Genomic DNA, 15544 nt, shown 5'->3' with positions numbered 1-15544 from the left:
GCATTAAGTGTGTCGTTTCATTTCGGTCCATCTGAGACCTGATTCAGTGTGAGCGAGTGTATTTTTTCTCCTTCTTTCCCACTGTTCCTCAAACCTATTAAATAATCTTAAGATAGATTCTATATTTTCTGAGCGATTTTTTAGAGCAGGAGTCTCCTGCAGTTGGTTGATGTTATAATTGTGAGATGGACAGTGCACTGACGAATGATGACGGTTGTATCGAGCAGGACATTTGGCGTTGTAGAGTCATATGACAAACAGACCATTCGGCCCGGCATCATTCTGCAGGCTTTTCGTTACTCAATCACATCGAGCTAATTGAGCAGCACGTGATATGTAACTTTCTGTGGTTTGGCAAAAGAACCACCTAAATGTTGAATGAAAATAATCAAATAAAATAAATTCATTACTTTCTATATATATAACTGAGTAGCTAACTTAATAATGTGATCGAAGTAGGTCCAACCGAGGCAGATATTTTCATGTTCCAGCTTCATTTCCTTTCAGCATTTCTAAATTCCTACCTTCACCGTGTATCTGCTGCCGATTCTGTCTCATATTTCTCAATGCGCACTAGCCCATGAATCTATTCGACTTATGTCCCACTCATACATAGTATAGTATTAATTTCGAGTTTCTTACGACAACTTGAGACTTCCCTGCAGATGCCATGTATTTTCCATTGATAAAATTGTGTCTACGTTGTTCTGTGCAGCACTGAGAGGGTTTGTGAGTAGGCATGTCAGAGAAGATCATGTTTCATATTTGGAATAATCCTTAATTCCACATTGTAGCATCCGGTTGATTGATGACCTCCCGAGAAATTGGCGGCACTCCCTACGTTACAGCTCAGCCGGGAATGTTCTGCTCGTCAGAGACATGGTGGGCGGAAGAGTTTACTCCTGTGTTGCAACACACCGTGTCTTATGACACCCATCAGTGCTGAAGAACGGGATAAATGGAGGAGAATGGGCAGCTGTTGATTAATACATTGTGATTACAATGTGAACGCATCACGTGGACCTGATAGGATCATGGGAACAGTAGAGCACAAGAACAAGCCCTCTGACTCCCTACTTCTGCGCTGAACAAGATAACGAATGAGACGGTACATGACCCATCTCCATTCATTCACCGCATACTCTTGCACTTTAATTGAATATTTACCATTATGGGAATCTCGAGGTTATACCCCAATGGGTGTCAAACCTGTACCATCAGCTCCCATGTTGAAGTACATATTTAAGAAGAGAAGAGGAAACACGTCCGGATTTAAACAAAAAAGTGAAGGCTCAGTTACAGACTTACCCGGAAGGGAGCAGGAAGGTTGGTGGGTTCTCCAAACTAGAGTCAAGTTGGATTATGAGATGTAATCCAGATTTAGAGGTAGGGATAACAGTGAAAACAGCAAACTGTACACAAATAGACTTAGTCATGACACAGCAACAGGATCAGGAGTTAGCAAAGGTACGAAGAGGAGAGAATACTGAACAGTTTGGGAAATATAGAGGGATACAGGCACGGAATTGGACTGTATTTAATTATGGTAAATTTGTGGTGCCAGAAAGTGAAAGAAATCATATGATGTATCGTCACCATGACTTTTGTGGGCATCACAGAGCAGATAGAATTATGGAACAGTTGAAGAATCTGTGTTGCTGCCCTAAACTGTGAAGAGATGGACATTATTGAAAGAATTGTTTGCTTTGTGAACAATGATAACCCAGATAAATCGGCATATAGAAGCAGTTTTAAGACCCGCTCCGTAGAAGGACCATGTGTTAACTTGTAGGATTATGTTGTTGGATTTTCACCTCCATGCCCTGGAGGACTGAACTATATCCCCGAGATAGGGGATGCGATCACCAAGTGGAGAGAGGCTTCCCCAACTCGATGATGAAAACCGGTGACGTTACAGTCAGGATTATGTTGGACGGAATTTCCACCCTTTGGGGATTGCAAATCTCTCCAGAATCAGTCATGGTCTCTGCTACTCCGCACATGTGATACAAAATGTAATGAAACTGTCTGGGGTAAAACACAGGTTGGTTTCCCTTATCGATCACAATAGAGTGCAATTGCTGAACGGATGAAAAGATCTTTAAAGACAATCTAATCTGAAATGAAATGGGTAGCATCCCTGTTTGGGCTGGATTTATCACAGGCCGAATATGATGGCATAGGAAAGGACCAATGCAAGTAGCGTTTAATTGACTCTATTAAGGAGCCCGATTATGTCGCCGCTAATAATGTGTGACAGAGGAAACAGCACACTAAAGCTTATTTCGAGGTGCGAACAAAACCGCAAAAGTTGGAAATCGGACAGAAGGTCATGATCTCTCTACATCAGCCAAGCCCCTTTACAGCTTCGCGATTTGTAGGGACATATGATATCCCCGACAGATCCGGTCCATCAGTATATAGACCGCTCCAAACAAGTTGGGTGAGTATCATATTAAAAAACTTCAACCCTTTGGTGATAGTCAATGTCCTCTAGTCGCTGAGTTCCAGAAAACACTGTCAATTAGATTCTCTGCAGCGAGATGAGATGATCCTCTTAGATTTATTTTTTAGACAATCGACGGTGACGTGGATGATATAGCAGTTGCTCCCTATGTGAGTTGGGCAACCACTTCCGGTTTTACCCGGAAGTTGAGGATCGGTCACAGTTTTACTCTCGCCCAAGCTTAGGCGGAGACAATGGAAGGGAGAAACAGATGGGGGAACGTGTTTGTTACATGGTCTTCTGGAAATGAAGTGGGGGATAATTCAGCTGATATGGTTGGATTTTAACAAGGCGTTAAAGTTAGCCAAGGTAGGTCCATTCATAAAGTCAAAAGGTTTGGCATCCAGGGAAAGTTCGTTGGTGGATTTAGAAATGACGCCGACAGAAGACAGAGGATAGTTGTGGATGGAGCGATTGCTCCCGGGATGTTGGTGACAGTTGTTCTGCAGAGATTTTTTCTGAGACCCCAGGTTTTTGTGTTTTTATCGATTACTTGGAAGACGAGGCGACAGGATGGTTTATTGCATTTTCAATGATGTGGAAGTTGCTGGAATTGGACAGTATATGGACAGTATAGTAGCTTGTCAGAGATTACAACAAGATATAGACAGAACTCAGGGCAGCGGTGATAATTTGCAGATAGAGTTGAACCCGGAAAAGTACGAAGTGATTCGCTTCGGAAGGATGAATTTGAAAGCAGAGTTGGTACTTTCTGGAGTTAACTGAGGGTTTCACAATAGTACGAGTACTACAATGGAAACAGAGTGATGAGACTCTCCAATAAGCCGAGGGCCGCTCATCAGTACGAGAACCACAATCGTCACGGAGCGGTTCACTGCAGGAGCAGAAGAAAGTGTGATTGACAGGTGTGCTTGAACACTTCCGCTGTTCTACACATACTCATAGTGACGCTCGAAAGGCAATATACCTGACAGTAAATCAGGAGAAAAAAAATAAAACTTCGTGGCAAATAATAGAACAGACTGGGAACTTGCTGCTTTTGTTCGGACAGAGAATGGATGGAGAAATAGTGGTAGAATTGTTGCAGGTTTGAGAACATATTCAAAGTGAAATAGACTGCATCGGACGTCACGGGTGTGGGACGGCCCGGTCATTCATTGGCAGGGGTCAGGTTCCTGCCAAACCGCCCATCTGTGCGCTGGAAAACATTGTTCTTCAATCTATCCACAGCCCTCGCTAATTTCCCGAGGACACGCTCCCTTTTTTTATCACAGGTCTCTGGAATATCGCTGTGGATCTTTTACAGTGTTCGCAGGAATATATGCAGTGTATTTTATTGTAACACATGTCAGCTGTCACTGTGATATGCAACACTCAAACCGCCCGGAATGACTGGATCGAACGAAAGAAAAGAATGAACGAATGTTCCCCTTTAATAAAGAAGTGTTCTCCATTTCACCCGCCAGAACAAACTCCTTCCCTCAATTTCAGAAGCGAATGAGCTCCGTCAAATGTTACAAAATAAATCGACTTCAAGATGAATGCCTACTTTGAAAACTACATAGATATAAAACTATCCTATTTAAATAGCTGAAGCCATGTATCATGAAAAATAACATGGAAAATTCACGTCATATTTTGTTTTAAAATAATGAGATTGCAATATCCCTTGAGGAGTCAAATTAATGACAAGGGAACAGTGATAAAAATAGTTTAACGTAAGTGTTTGTGCAGTTGGTTGTCACTAATGTCCCTGACGTGATCGCCACGCTAATTGCCTCAGTGGAATTGCTCTCCCCTCAATAAAAGTCTGCTAAACCGGTCACCAGTCCATCTGAGCAGCTGAAACGCTCCGTACAACTGAACGCTGCTTCTGACGGAATATGGGATATCCGGCAATTTACTACATCGCGGCCGTTCTCTATCCCACACTTGTAGCGGTTGGTGTCCCCGGTAAGATGCCGGAGCTGGTCACTTTATGTATGTGCCGTCGTTACTCTACTGCTTCTCTGCTGCGTTATCTGCGCTCTTACTGAGCACAGATACTACCATTGGCTGAAACGTTTCCAGAGTGGAGGGTTCAGGGTTCTGATTGTTTTATGTACATTTTCCATACTTCGATCGCAATTTTTTCTTTGTCATTTAAGTCGGTGCCAATATTATCAATGTTTCATAATTTCACTTCGCTAGGCTTTATGAAGTGACGCAGGTCTCTGCTTTTCCAGGTCCGAGTCTCTATCAGTGCAGAGAATTCGACACTATAACAACGTGGTAGCTTATTCAAATGACGGTCCAGTCTATTTTCGACACACAGATCTGTTCTTCTGCAAATGAGGAAATGAAAACTCTTGCATATATCTCCTTCATTCCACCTTGTCATCGCTACAAACAAACCTGTCAGCACCTTTACCTCTAATAATGGAAATGGTGTCGGTTACTGGGGAGATCGACGACTCACCAGTACTTTAGTCGGGGAGTTCATTTCCTCGCTGTCAACTGTCGGAGTTTCGCCAATCCACTGCCATTCCAATGCGTCAGACAGCCAGAGTGCAGCTACTGAGACCGTACACACTGGATTTCCGTTTTCCATTTCCAAACAAACCCTACTCTGAAAAGCACTGGAAGAATGGGTGCATTCAGAGAGAGTTGTTGCTGACCAGATTTCTATTACTTTTTCAATTTTTTTGCAGTTTATTTAACGGCGATTTTGATCATCTCTCGGGGAAAATGCATCACCCGTTACCTGGTTGGAATGGCAACTGCGGATTTGATGGTGGTTATCGTTGTTGCTTTAGTGGAACAGACCTAACAATATCTACATTTATTCTATTCATATTTATAATGTTTTTTTTTTCAAATTTCTTGCAGTTAATTTAACGGCGGTTGTGATCCTCTCTCGGGGAAAATGCGGACTCTCCGAATGCATCACCCGTTACCTGGTTGGAATGGCAACAGCGGATCTGATGGTGGTTATCGTTGTTGCTTTAGTGGATCAGACAAACAATATCTACATTTATTCCAGATCCCTGCTCATCACTCCTGTATGCGCTCTGACACTTGTATTCGGGATGGTAGCGACGGACTGTTCTGTTTGGTTCACGGTCAGTTTTACCTTCGATCGTTTCATCGCAATATGTTGCCGAAAGCTGCGGGAGCGATACTGCACCGAGAGAACAGCAACGGTGGTTATCGTGACCGTGGTTATAGTGAGCTGCGGGAGATGTGCCCCGGTTTATTTTGCCCTTGAACCTTACGTCATCATTGACAACACGCCGTGGCGGTGTACCGGCACATATGAATACGCCACTTCACCCGTGTGGAAAGGATACCAATTACTGGACAGTATTGTAACTCCATTGTTACCAATCGGCTTAATCCTGGTGTTTAACGGGTTAACCGTAAGACATATCGTTGTGGCAAATAGAGTCCGCAGAAAGCTTCGGCACAGCAGCGACAATCAGAAAGATGCCGAAGTGGAAAAACGCAGAAAATCGATGATTTTGGTGTTTTCAATATCAGCTAATTTCATATTATTTTGGATGCCCTATGTAGCCCATTCCCTGAAATGGCAGAGGCAAAACTATTTTTACGAGGACAGATATTTCAGTTCCCCGGTATTCATCCTACAGCAATTTGGGTTCATGTTGCAAATTCTCAGAGTGTGCACCAATACTTGTATCTATACACTGACACAGAGGAAATTCAGAGAAGAGCTGAGGAATGGAATGAGGTACATGTTTACATTAAATGGCCATCTGTGTACATAATGCCCGCGTCTAATGGCATTTCCACGGAGTTTTCAAATAAACCCGTTTTACAATGAACAGGTTTGGTAAACACGTCGTAAACTCAATCAATCATATGTATGGTCAACCGGAAATTGCAGAATTGGTGGAAAATTGCTGACTTCATACAGTTCAGGTCGATAGAAAAACAAACGCGCAGTGCTACTGGCGTGATTGCTACATAGGTTGAAGTATGTTCCAAACTATCACAGACACTCGACTGTCACAAGGGCAGGGATGGCTGCAGGACGTTTCGTGTTTTAGGTGTTTCAAAATGGACAGGGTCAGGTAACAGAGTGTAAAGGGAGTGCGGTGGTATCAGGGATAGTATCGCAGCTGCAGAAAGGAAGGACAACGTGGAGCATTTGCTTATTCATCGATGGCGAGTCTAACACAGAAACACGAAAGACGCGATCACCCCAATGGGAGTATTCTATGCAGATCAACCAAATAAGTGCAACGGGAACGGTGAAGAACCGATTGGTAAGCGGATATCGGACATTGGCCATGTTATTGACACAGGTAACAGAAACGTCCACAATGTTATTTGGTACCTCATCAGAGTAAAAGGTCTAGACGTGACTTAATTTCTCAGTTGGGTCCAGGACGGATGCATGTCATTATATGAAGACAGGCGGACTAGCGAACAGTCCATACCAGATCTAATATTAGAAAAGGAAATGTATCAGGTAATAGATCTGTGGGTGGGTCAGCATTTCAGAGCAATAGGGCAGATCTGCCCTCGATTTACCTTGCACATGGATAGGACCAGGGAGCATTGAATGTGTTTAATGGAAAGTCGGCGATTTATGGTGCTTCCTGTCAAGATCTTGGGAAGGTACATTGGGAGATGATGCACTCGTGGAAATGCACGACAGATATGTGGAGATTGTTTAGGGAGCACTGACATGGGGTTCAGTAAGGGCTTGTCTCATTGTCGCAGGGAAAGGATAATAGCATAATATAACCCTGGGTGACAGTACAGTTGTAACAACTCGTCAAGAGGAAGAACTAAAAGTACCTGAGGTTTAGGGAGAAAGGATTAGGTAGGGTTATGGACGGTCACAATACACACAGGAGAGAATTTAACAATGGACTTAGAAAAGTTAGAAGGCGACTTGAGAAGGCCTTCACGAGTTGCACTGCGAAGAACAGGAGGAGACTGGGGAGCGTGTGGGCAGATCAGAGGTAAAAGAGGAGTCCAAAGGGTCTGGAGTCCAAGGGGGCGGTAAAGCTCCTCACTGAATTCATTGATCAATGTGAACACAGCGTGAAAAGGCAGAGAGAAAAGGCAGATATGCTAGATCATATCTAGCATATTGCCTTTTCTATGATATCTACCATATCTTGTGGAATGAGCTTCTAGTAGAAGTGGTAGAGGCAGATTCGGGATTGTCATTTAAAGTAAAATTGCATAGCTATGTCGACAAGAAAGGAATGGAGGGTTATGGGCTGAGTGCGGGGCAGTGGGACTAGATGAGGGTAAGCGTTCAGCACGGACTAGAAGGGCCGAGATGGCCTGTTTCAGTGCTGTAATTGTTACATGTTTATCATGCCGATACTAAGAAAGAGGATGCGCTGGAAACTTGGAAATCATTATGATAGATGATTTCCCGGTGCCGGAGGGGAAATAGTCCAGCTGATTTGGAAGGGAAGCGAAGACATTGCTCAGCTTCTGGACAGGATATTTGTGTCCTCCCTGGCCATGGACGTAGAACTAAAAGATTAGATGTTGGCAAATATTAATCAATTGTTGAAGCAAGATAATAGCGGTTTTCATTGGAAGTATCGCCAAGTGAGTCTTTCGTCAGTAGTGGGTAAACTATTATAGAGGATTATTAAAGATGGAATTTATGAGTATTTGGAGAAAAGTAGTTTGGCTACGGAGAGACAACGTGGCTCTGTGAGAGGTATGTTGTCTTATATGAGCCAGGTTGAGTTATCTGAATAGTCGATGTAGGTGTATTAATTCCGAGAGTCAGGGGGCATGGGATCTAGGTAATCCTTCGTTGATTCAGAACTGACTTCCTAACAGAAGGCAGGTGATGTAGTAGATAGAGTGAATACTGGCTGGAAGACAGCGGGCAGCCGCGCCCCGCTAAGAGGATGGACTTTCAGGGAAATTTTACAGCTTTTGCACTCAGCAGTTACAGTGTTCCGAGAAATAGGGCTCAGGGAAATAATCGATTTAATCTGATCACACAGCAACAGCTGGATAATTTATGGAATTAGGGCTGATGACGTAAGAAAATCGCTGAGCTATTGACTACACTGCCACTTTATATAAGCGGACCAGTCATTTACATGTTACAGGGCAGATGCTACAATGACTTCAAAACAATCTTTTCCAATGGAGACCTATAACTTGAAAACAGCATTTAATAGTGTTCAGAGCAGCTTCTGGCGCTCATTAAAATAACCATCCTTCCAGAATGACAATTCCAAATTCCCATTTCAATTCCCAACACTTCGAAATCGTGTTTTTATCATATCGGGTGTAGATACGCTTAAACTTCGATCCAGTTAACCCTGAATCTACATGGTCAGTGTGAAATCCGTGTCTCTCTCTGAATTAATAATAAATGAAACATACAAAACTACACAAACTAAAAATTCAGCGAGGGCAAAGCAAACACCCGGGCACACACTTGTCTCCCTTCAAAACCATTACAGGCAATTGGAGAATACTGAACAAACAACTTCCAAAGCAAAGCACGTATTCTACAGAAGAGATGGGAGCGTGAGATGTGGAGAGCTGAGGCGAGCATACACCAGCACTTCATAGAATTTCGGAAAGATATGCATCCTTCGCATCAGTTCCTGGAAATCACTTCCCGCAAGGTGACACGATTTTTTTTTGTCACCAGTATGGTGAAAAAGAAGATTAATTCAATCGTCCCACCAACACAAACTAAAGAAACACACAATTGACATAAAGCCATTCATGGCCATAATCTTTTTCTCTCTCTTTCAATTGACATCACTTATGTCCAAACAGCATGTTGTATTTTAAATCTGCAATGCATTCATATTTTCAAAATATCGCAGAAAATAGCATGGTCTTATTTGTTCAACGGTTAACTAACATCTGTAATGGCAATCATGCAACATTTAATAAAGCCTTTCGACTCCAGGACAAAGAGACGCCGAAAGTAATGTGTCCCCCGAGTTAATATTCAACACAATTAAAACACGACGTCTCCACAACTGCAAGCCGTCAAAAGCTGCCAAGGTTTCTGACTTTACATTTCTGTCCAAGGATTGGATTCGGGCTAAATGAACCCTTTGTGGTATAGTATCGGGGCGAATGGTTCCCATTACCACAGCCGAAGCAACAGATTTGTTCCCTGTACTGGGACCACTTTCACACCCACCTCCAGACCTGAACTATTGTCTCTACCGCCTTTCTGAAGATATATTCATGCAGTGTGATACTCCCTTTATCATCTCACATCTATCTCCTCATGCTGTAACCATCCACTTTACTCAGTCTACTTGCTTCATTGTGTGCAAGGACAGAGGGATCGAACAGCATCAACGACTTTCTAGATTGGTCGGAGTTGCGAGACACTGACGTTGTAATCCAGACATATAGTCAGACAGCCACAGGAAACTACTGCTCAGAAACAGGGTCTTCAGTCCGTCCAGTCATTGGGGAATTATTTACACTGCCTAATCCCATCGACCTCACCCGGACTGTGGCCATCCATATCCCACTTATCCGTGCACTTATCCAATACTGTACCAGCAGTTATGGTCGAAATGACACTAAAAAGTGACTAGACCTGACTTGATTTGACAATATTCATATTAATTTAAGAAACCCACCCGGATGTCCCATCTAAACCACTTGCACTGACTATTGCCTTCTCCTAGAAAGTACCTTTACAAGACAGCTGATTCCAGCCGTCATCAATACTCTTCAGCGAATTTGTTCCTGGTGTCAGTGATGACATAAGCAGCATATGTGACCGGCATCAGCAGCACATACGACCATCTATCACCTGCTCCCATGGTCCCACGTGACCCTGAGTTGGGGAGGGTGCTATGGAAGTGCTACATCTCGCCCTAGGCTGGCGGTGGGAAGACGCAACTTATACTTCTTTCGGTAGAGACGTATCTTGTTAAACTCTATCAAGTCAGCTCTCAACCTCCCAATCTCCCAAGAGAATGTCCGGAATGTCTTATCCACTCAGCCCCATGGTAAACATCCTCTGCAGCCTCTGTAAACTTTCACATCCTTTCTGTAAGGAGGCTATTGTAACTATTTTAGAGTTACAATACCTCGCGGCGCTTTAACTCAAGCCCCTGACTAATGAAGGCAACACCCAATACGCCTCCTTAACAAAATTATCAAGAAACCAACTTATCTTAGCAGACACGCATTAGGGTTAGGGTTAGGGTTTTTAAACGGGGTTCTAACAGCTTTTAGCAGGGTCTGCCAGATACAAGTAGCTATGTTATAACTGTAGTCAAAGCATAGCAAAACAGAACAGAACTTGATAAAAACAAGATGCTACCATAGTCAGTGCAAGTGGTTTAGATGGGACATCCGGGTGGGTTTCTTAAATTAATATGAATATTGTCAAATCAAGTCAGGTCTAGTCACTTTTTAGTGTCATTTCGACCATAACTGCTGGTACAGTACACAGTAAAAACGACACAGCGTTTTCCAGGACCATAGTGTTACATGAAGCAAAACAAAAACTACACTGAACTACGTAAAAACAACACAAAAACTACACTAGTCTACATACCTACCCAGGACTGCATAAAGTGCTCAAAACAGTGCAGGCAGTACAATAAATAATAAGAGATTTGGTGCTTTTAACGATCTCTACGGAGGAGCCGTCAATGTTCAGCGGGAAGTGGTCGCTCTGTGCCCTCCTCAAGTTAACAACCATCTCTTTTGGGTTTTTTGTTCAGACTCAGAGATAGGTCGTTCGCTCTGCACCAGTCCGTTAGCCGCTGCACCTCCTCTCGGTAAGCTGACTCGTTGTTCTTGCTGATGAGACCCACCACGGCCGTGTCATCGGCGAACTTGATGATGTGATTCGAGCTGTGTGTTGCAGCACAGTCGGGGTCAGCAGAGTGAACAACAGTGGACTGAGCACACAACCCTGGGTGTAAACTCACACTCTCCTTCTCAGATCAAAATCAAAGCTGCATCGATTCGAAGTTAAATACAAATAATAAGCAGGGTGTCTCAGAGGTACAAATCAAATGTAAGATTCCAGTGGAATGCTCAGCTTGAGAGACGCCTAGTCACCCGGGCATTGCAACCATTAAAAATCACGAGTGTTCTTGGTGAGGCTCGAACTCACAGCCTCGGCATTTCTCCGCCGTGTACTGCCATATAAGTACCGCGCGCTAACCGATTGCGCCACTAGAGCCCAGTGCTGCAAACACGTGTTTTTTTTCCATATGGAAAGAAAATCTAGAAGAAAATTACAGTTATCATAGTGCATAGAGCCAAAAAATCTATAGAGCCCTGAAAAGGCCGTTCGGCCCACAATGTATTGTCATTCCAGCTAAAAATCAAATCAAATGCACTGAAACTCTATTCCCTCCTTCCTACCCTGTCCATATCCCTCGATCTTCCTTACATCCGTGTGCATATCGAGTTAACAAATGTGCACATCAAATACCACCTATAAATTTGCTGATAATGCAAACATTGTTGGTCGAATCTCAGATGGAGACGAGAGGGCGAACAGAGGTGAGATATGTCAACCAGTTGAGTGGTCTCGCAGCAACAACCTTGCACTGAACGTCAGAAAGACGAAAAAGCTTATTGTGTACTTTAGGAAGGAGAGAGATACCAATCCTCATAGAGGGACCAGAAGTGGAGAGAGTAAGCAGTTTCAAGTTCCTGGGTGTTGAGATCTGTGAGGACTTAACCTGGTCCCAACATGTCGATGCAGTTATAAAGAAGGCAAAACAGCGTCTATACAGTACTTCATTAGGAGATTAACGAATAGACTCAAACAACTTCTGGAGAGCATTCTGACAGGCTGCGTCACTGTCTGGTATGGGGGGGGGGCGGGTGGGCGAAGAGTTGCTACCCTACCGGATGGGGAGATGGAGAACGATATGATCATGCGGATGTAAGCAGAGAGCTATGGATGGGGAGAACAAGTGAGCACTCAAGTACTCAGTAGGCGAACTTTAAGTACAGACTTTCCATGAGCGTGGGTGGCAGGCGACAATTGCAGTCTGATTCTGAAGGGAACAGCGGCATCCAACCATTCTCCGGCGAAATGTCGTGTCGAGACTTGGATGGCAGCCTTTGTTATGTTGGAAAAATGACGCTGGAGCTCTTCCCTGGTTGGGAACTGAAGGGTACTTGAAGTTTACCTTCATCCTCTGTTGAACCTTTCTCTGTGCGTTGTTACTCTGTGTGTCCAGGCGCCACATTAGGGCTGAACACTTGAATTTTCATTATAGTTCATCATCCGCTCGCAGTGCTTCATTTTCTCAGCCAGATCATGTGAACCTTCACCTAACTTTTGCACTCGAGGTCCCCCCAATAATATATCATCAATGCCGTTAAATCTGGGACACCAAGTGAGAGATTGCTAGTTACCGACCCACTGGCTAATGGATCATGACAGTCAGTCTGCCTTGCTAGATCGGTCCAGGAAGACTGAAAAAATAATCATTTCCCAAACTCCCCAAGTGCTTTTCATTGATAATCTCCTTGTGAATTCCGCTCCATCAAATTCGCAATATCTGACACAGCAGCATATAGTTAGAGGGGCAAACAGACAAAAACAGACAGCAGAAGGCAGGCAGCAGAACAGACGAATAGATAGATGGATGCATGGATAGATAGATAGATAGATAGATAGATAGATAGATAGATAGATAGATAGATAGATAGATAGAAACAGACAGACAGACAATCTACAAATCAGCAAAGAAGTACGAGACACGAGGCAAGAACTAGAAATAAGAAATATGTGTGTGCGTGTGTGTGTGTGTGTGTGTGTGTGTGTGTGTGTGTCTGTGTGTGTGTATGTGTGTGTGTATGTGTGTGTGTGTGTGTGTGTGTATATATATATATATATAAATATCAGCATTGTAGATAATTACTCAGGGATGGATGTTCTTACTCAGGGATGAAGATTCTTACTCGAGGATGGAGAATCTTACTTAGGGATGGATATCCCTACTCAGCGTGGCTTACTCGGATGCGAGGTAGGGACAAGCCATCGCCATAGAAGCAGCGAGAGGGCAGTTGGGCCGGTGTAAAAACAAACGACGTCGCAGTTCATTCCCGATCCTTGCCAGCCGGTCAGGTGGATGATCAGATGTCCTCTTCGCTCTGCCTCCGATGCCAGTGGAGACCGCCACAGGCGGGGAATATAGATCGAAGTTCAGTGGAGTGAGCTTCACCAGAGAACGCAGGATCAACCGCGTGGTCCGTACACAGGGATTCCGGAGACCGGGTGATTTTTGTTCTGATGTAGAAGCGACATTATTGTGAACAACGAAAATGCAGTAGCATGGGTCGCAGAGTGGAAACGAAATCTCTGCTTCAAATGTCTACATCTGACGACACTCAACACCTTCCGTTAACGAATGCTAAAACTTACAGATCCAATAAACCTGTCCCTCCATATTAGATGCACCTGATATGGACAAGTAGTTACCACTACTCAACACCAGTGTGTCTCTAACATTTTTTAAACTTCCGTATGAAACACGTCTTCCTCCGTTTCGAAAATTGAACTTTAGATTCGCCGCCGATACCTGAAATGTTTCATGTTCGGCAACTTCCTGGTGCAATCCTTCTGCAGCGGTTTCACTGCAATCACAACGAAACTTTATGATGCTCTTATTAGACCATAATTATACGTCACTGCGTCATGACCTTTCCGGTTTGTGAGGGCAGGTATTCGGAATGTGTTGAAATGCAGTCTACCCAGTCCCTACCCTCATTCCTGTTTGAAATCCCATTTCCTTACCCTTCTCTATATCAGCAAACAAGAACCCTGTCATTCTTTGTCAATATCCCAACCCGACACATCCATGGAAGGTAATGACCTCATTAGTGACCCCTGTCTGTCCATCGATGACCATTTGCCAGTATTTCATCTGCTTTTATAGCACGGCGTCGTTCAACAATTGCAGTTCATCCTATAAGAGCACTCGCACATTTTCAGACCTGATTCACCTGCCATTACAGCATGAAGCTAATGTCCCCAGCTTATTCCATTCCATGGATCGGTCACGGGCATTCGTTAATGTAGGACCCGTTTTTTGTCAGTGTACATCACGTGACAGGTGTTGCTCCAAGGTCTGAAAAGAAAAAAAAATCATAGAGTCGTCCAGTGAACCAGACTCTGCAGAAAGAGAAACAAGCTAACGAACACCCTCGGACTGAGGTCAAGAGTAAATGTGTCAATTTTCAACATGGAGGTTGTGGGGCTGTGAAAGTTAAATTCGACCACGGCACGTGAAACACTGGCTGCCCTTTAGGGTTTTATCGCACGAGGACGAGAAAGGAACATGGGCATCACCATGGAAAATAAGAGCGGGCAGTTCAGCCGGTGTAAGAGATTTGTGGTTCCATACTAGATCATGACGCAATCTGTCAGATATTCTCCAGTATACACCCATAGATGTTAATCTGAGTTTTAGATGGCATCATAAATTTGCACAAACTGACATAGCATGGGTTGTAAAAGCTGGTAAACGTTTCCAGGGCACTGCTAACAAATACTGCTCCACTAAGCCTCTACACTAACAATTCCAGTCGATATTTAGGTAATCATAGCCGAGCTGCAAACTACTCTGGTGTTCTGGTAATTTCCATAAGCTGGCTACATTTAATTATTTCCCTTCTGCTCGCATTTCAAACATCTTTGGAAATTGAAGCGCATAACATCTCAAAGTCCCCCCTTATCAACTCTCCAGTTACATCTCTAAAGCTGCCCAGAGGGAGGGAGGTGATTGATGGTGTCGGTGAATTCCAGTGTCAGTGTTGCACAGGGTGGAGTACAGTGCTGGGTGTGCACAGTTCGTCGTGGTCACTTCACAGTGTTCCGAGTTGTACAGGTCTGTGTCCTGGCTTTGAAAATCTGGATATTGTAAAGTTCGTTGTCCACGCAATCAGCTGCCGAATATTCTTGTAAAGGCAAGTATGCAGGACATGTTTATATATAACCATATAACAATTACAGCACGGAAACAGGCCATCTCGGCCCTTCTAGTCCGTACCGAACGGTAATCTGATCTAGTCCCACTGACGGGCACTCAGCCCATAACCTTCCATTCCTTTCCTGCC

The 15544-nt window shown here is 43.8% G+C and overlaps 1 non-coding gene across 1 annotated transcript; it reads right to left on the bottom strand.

Moving 5' to 3' along the window:
• Nucleotides 1-11551: 11551 nt before the first annotated feature.
• Nucleotides 11552-11645, bottom strand: trnai-uau (transfer RNA isoleucine (anticodon UAU)). The gene is made up of 2 exons: nucleotides 11608-11645; nucleotides 11552-11587 (listed from the first exon to the last, which is right to left on the bottom strand). It is a non-coding gene; the product is annotated as a tRNA-Ile (tRNA).
• Between the last annotated feature and the right edge of the window lie 3899 nt (nucleotides 11646-15544).

This window comes from Hypanus sabinus, unplaced genomic scaffold, assembly GCF_030144855.1.
Source record: "Hypanus sabinus isolate sHypSab1 unplaced genomic scaffold, sHypSab1.hap1 scaffold_406, whole genome shotgun sequence".
Classification (NCBI taxonomy): Eukaryota; Metazoa; Chordata; class Chondrichthyes; order Myliobatiformes; family Dasyatidae; genus Hypanus; species Hypanus sabinus.
This window is presented reverse-complemented; position numbering and strand designations above follow the sequence as displayed.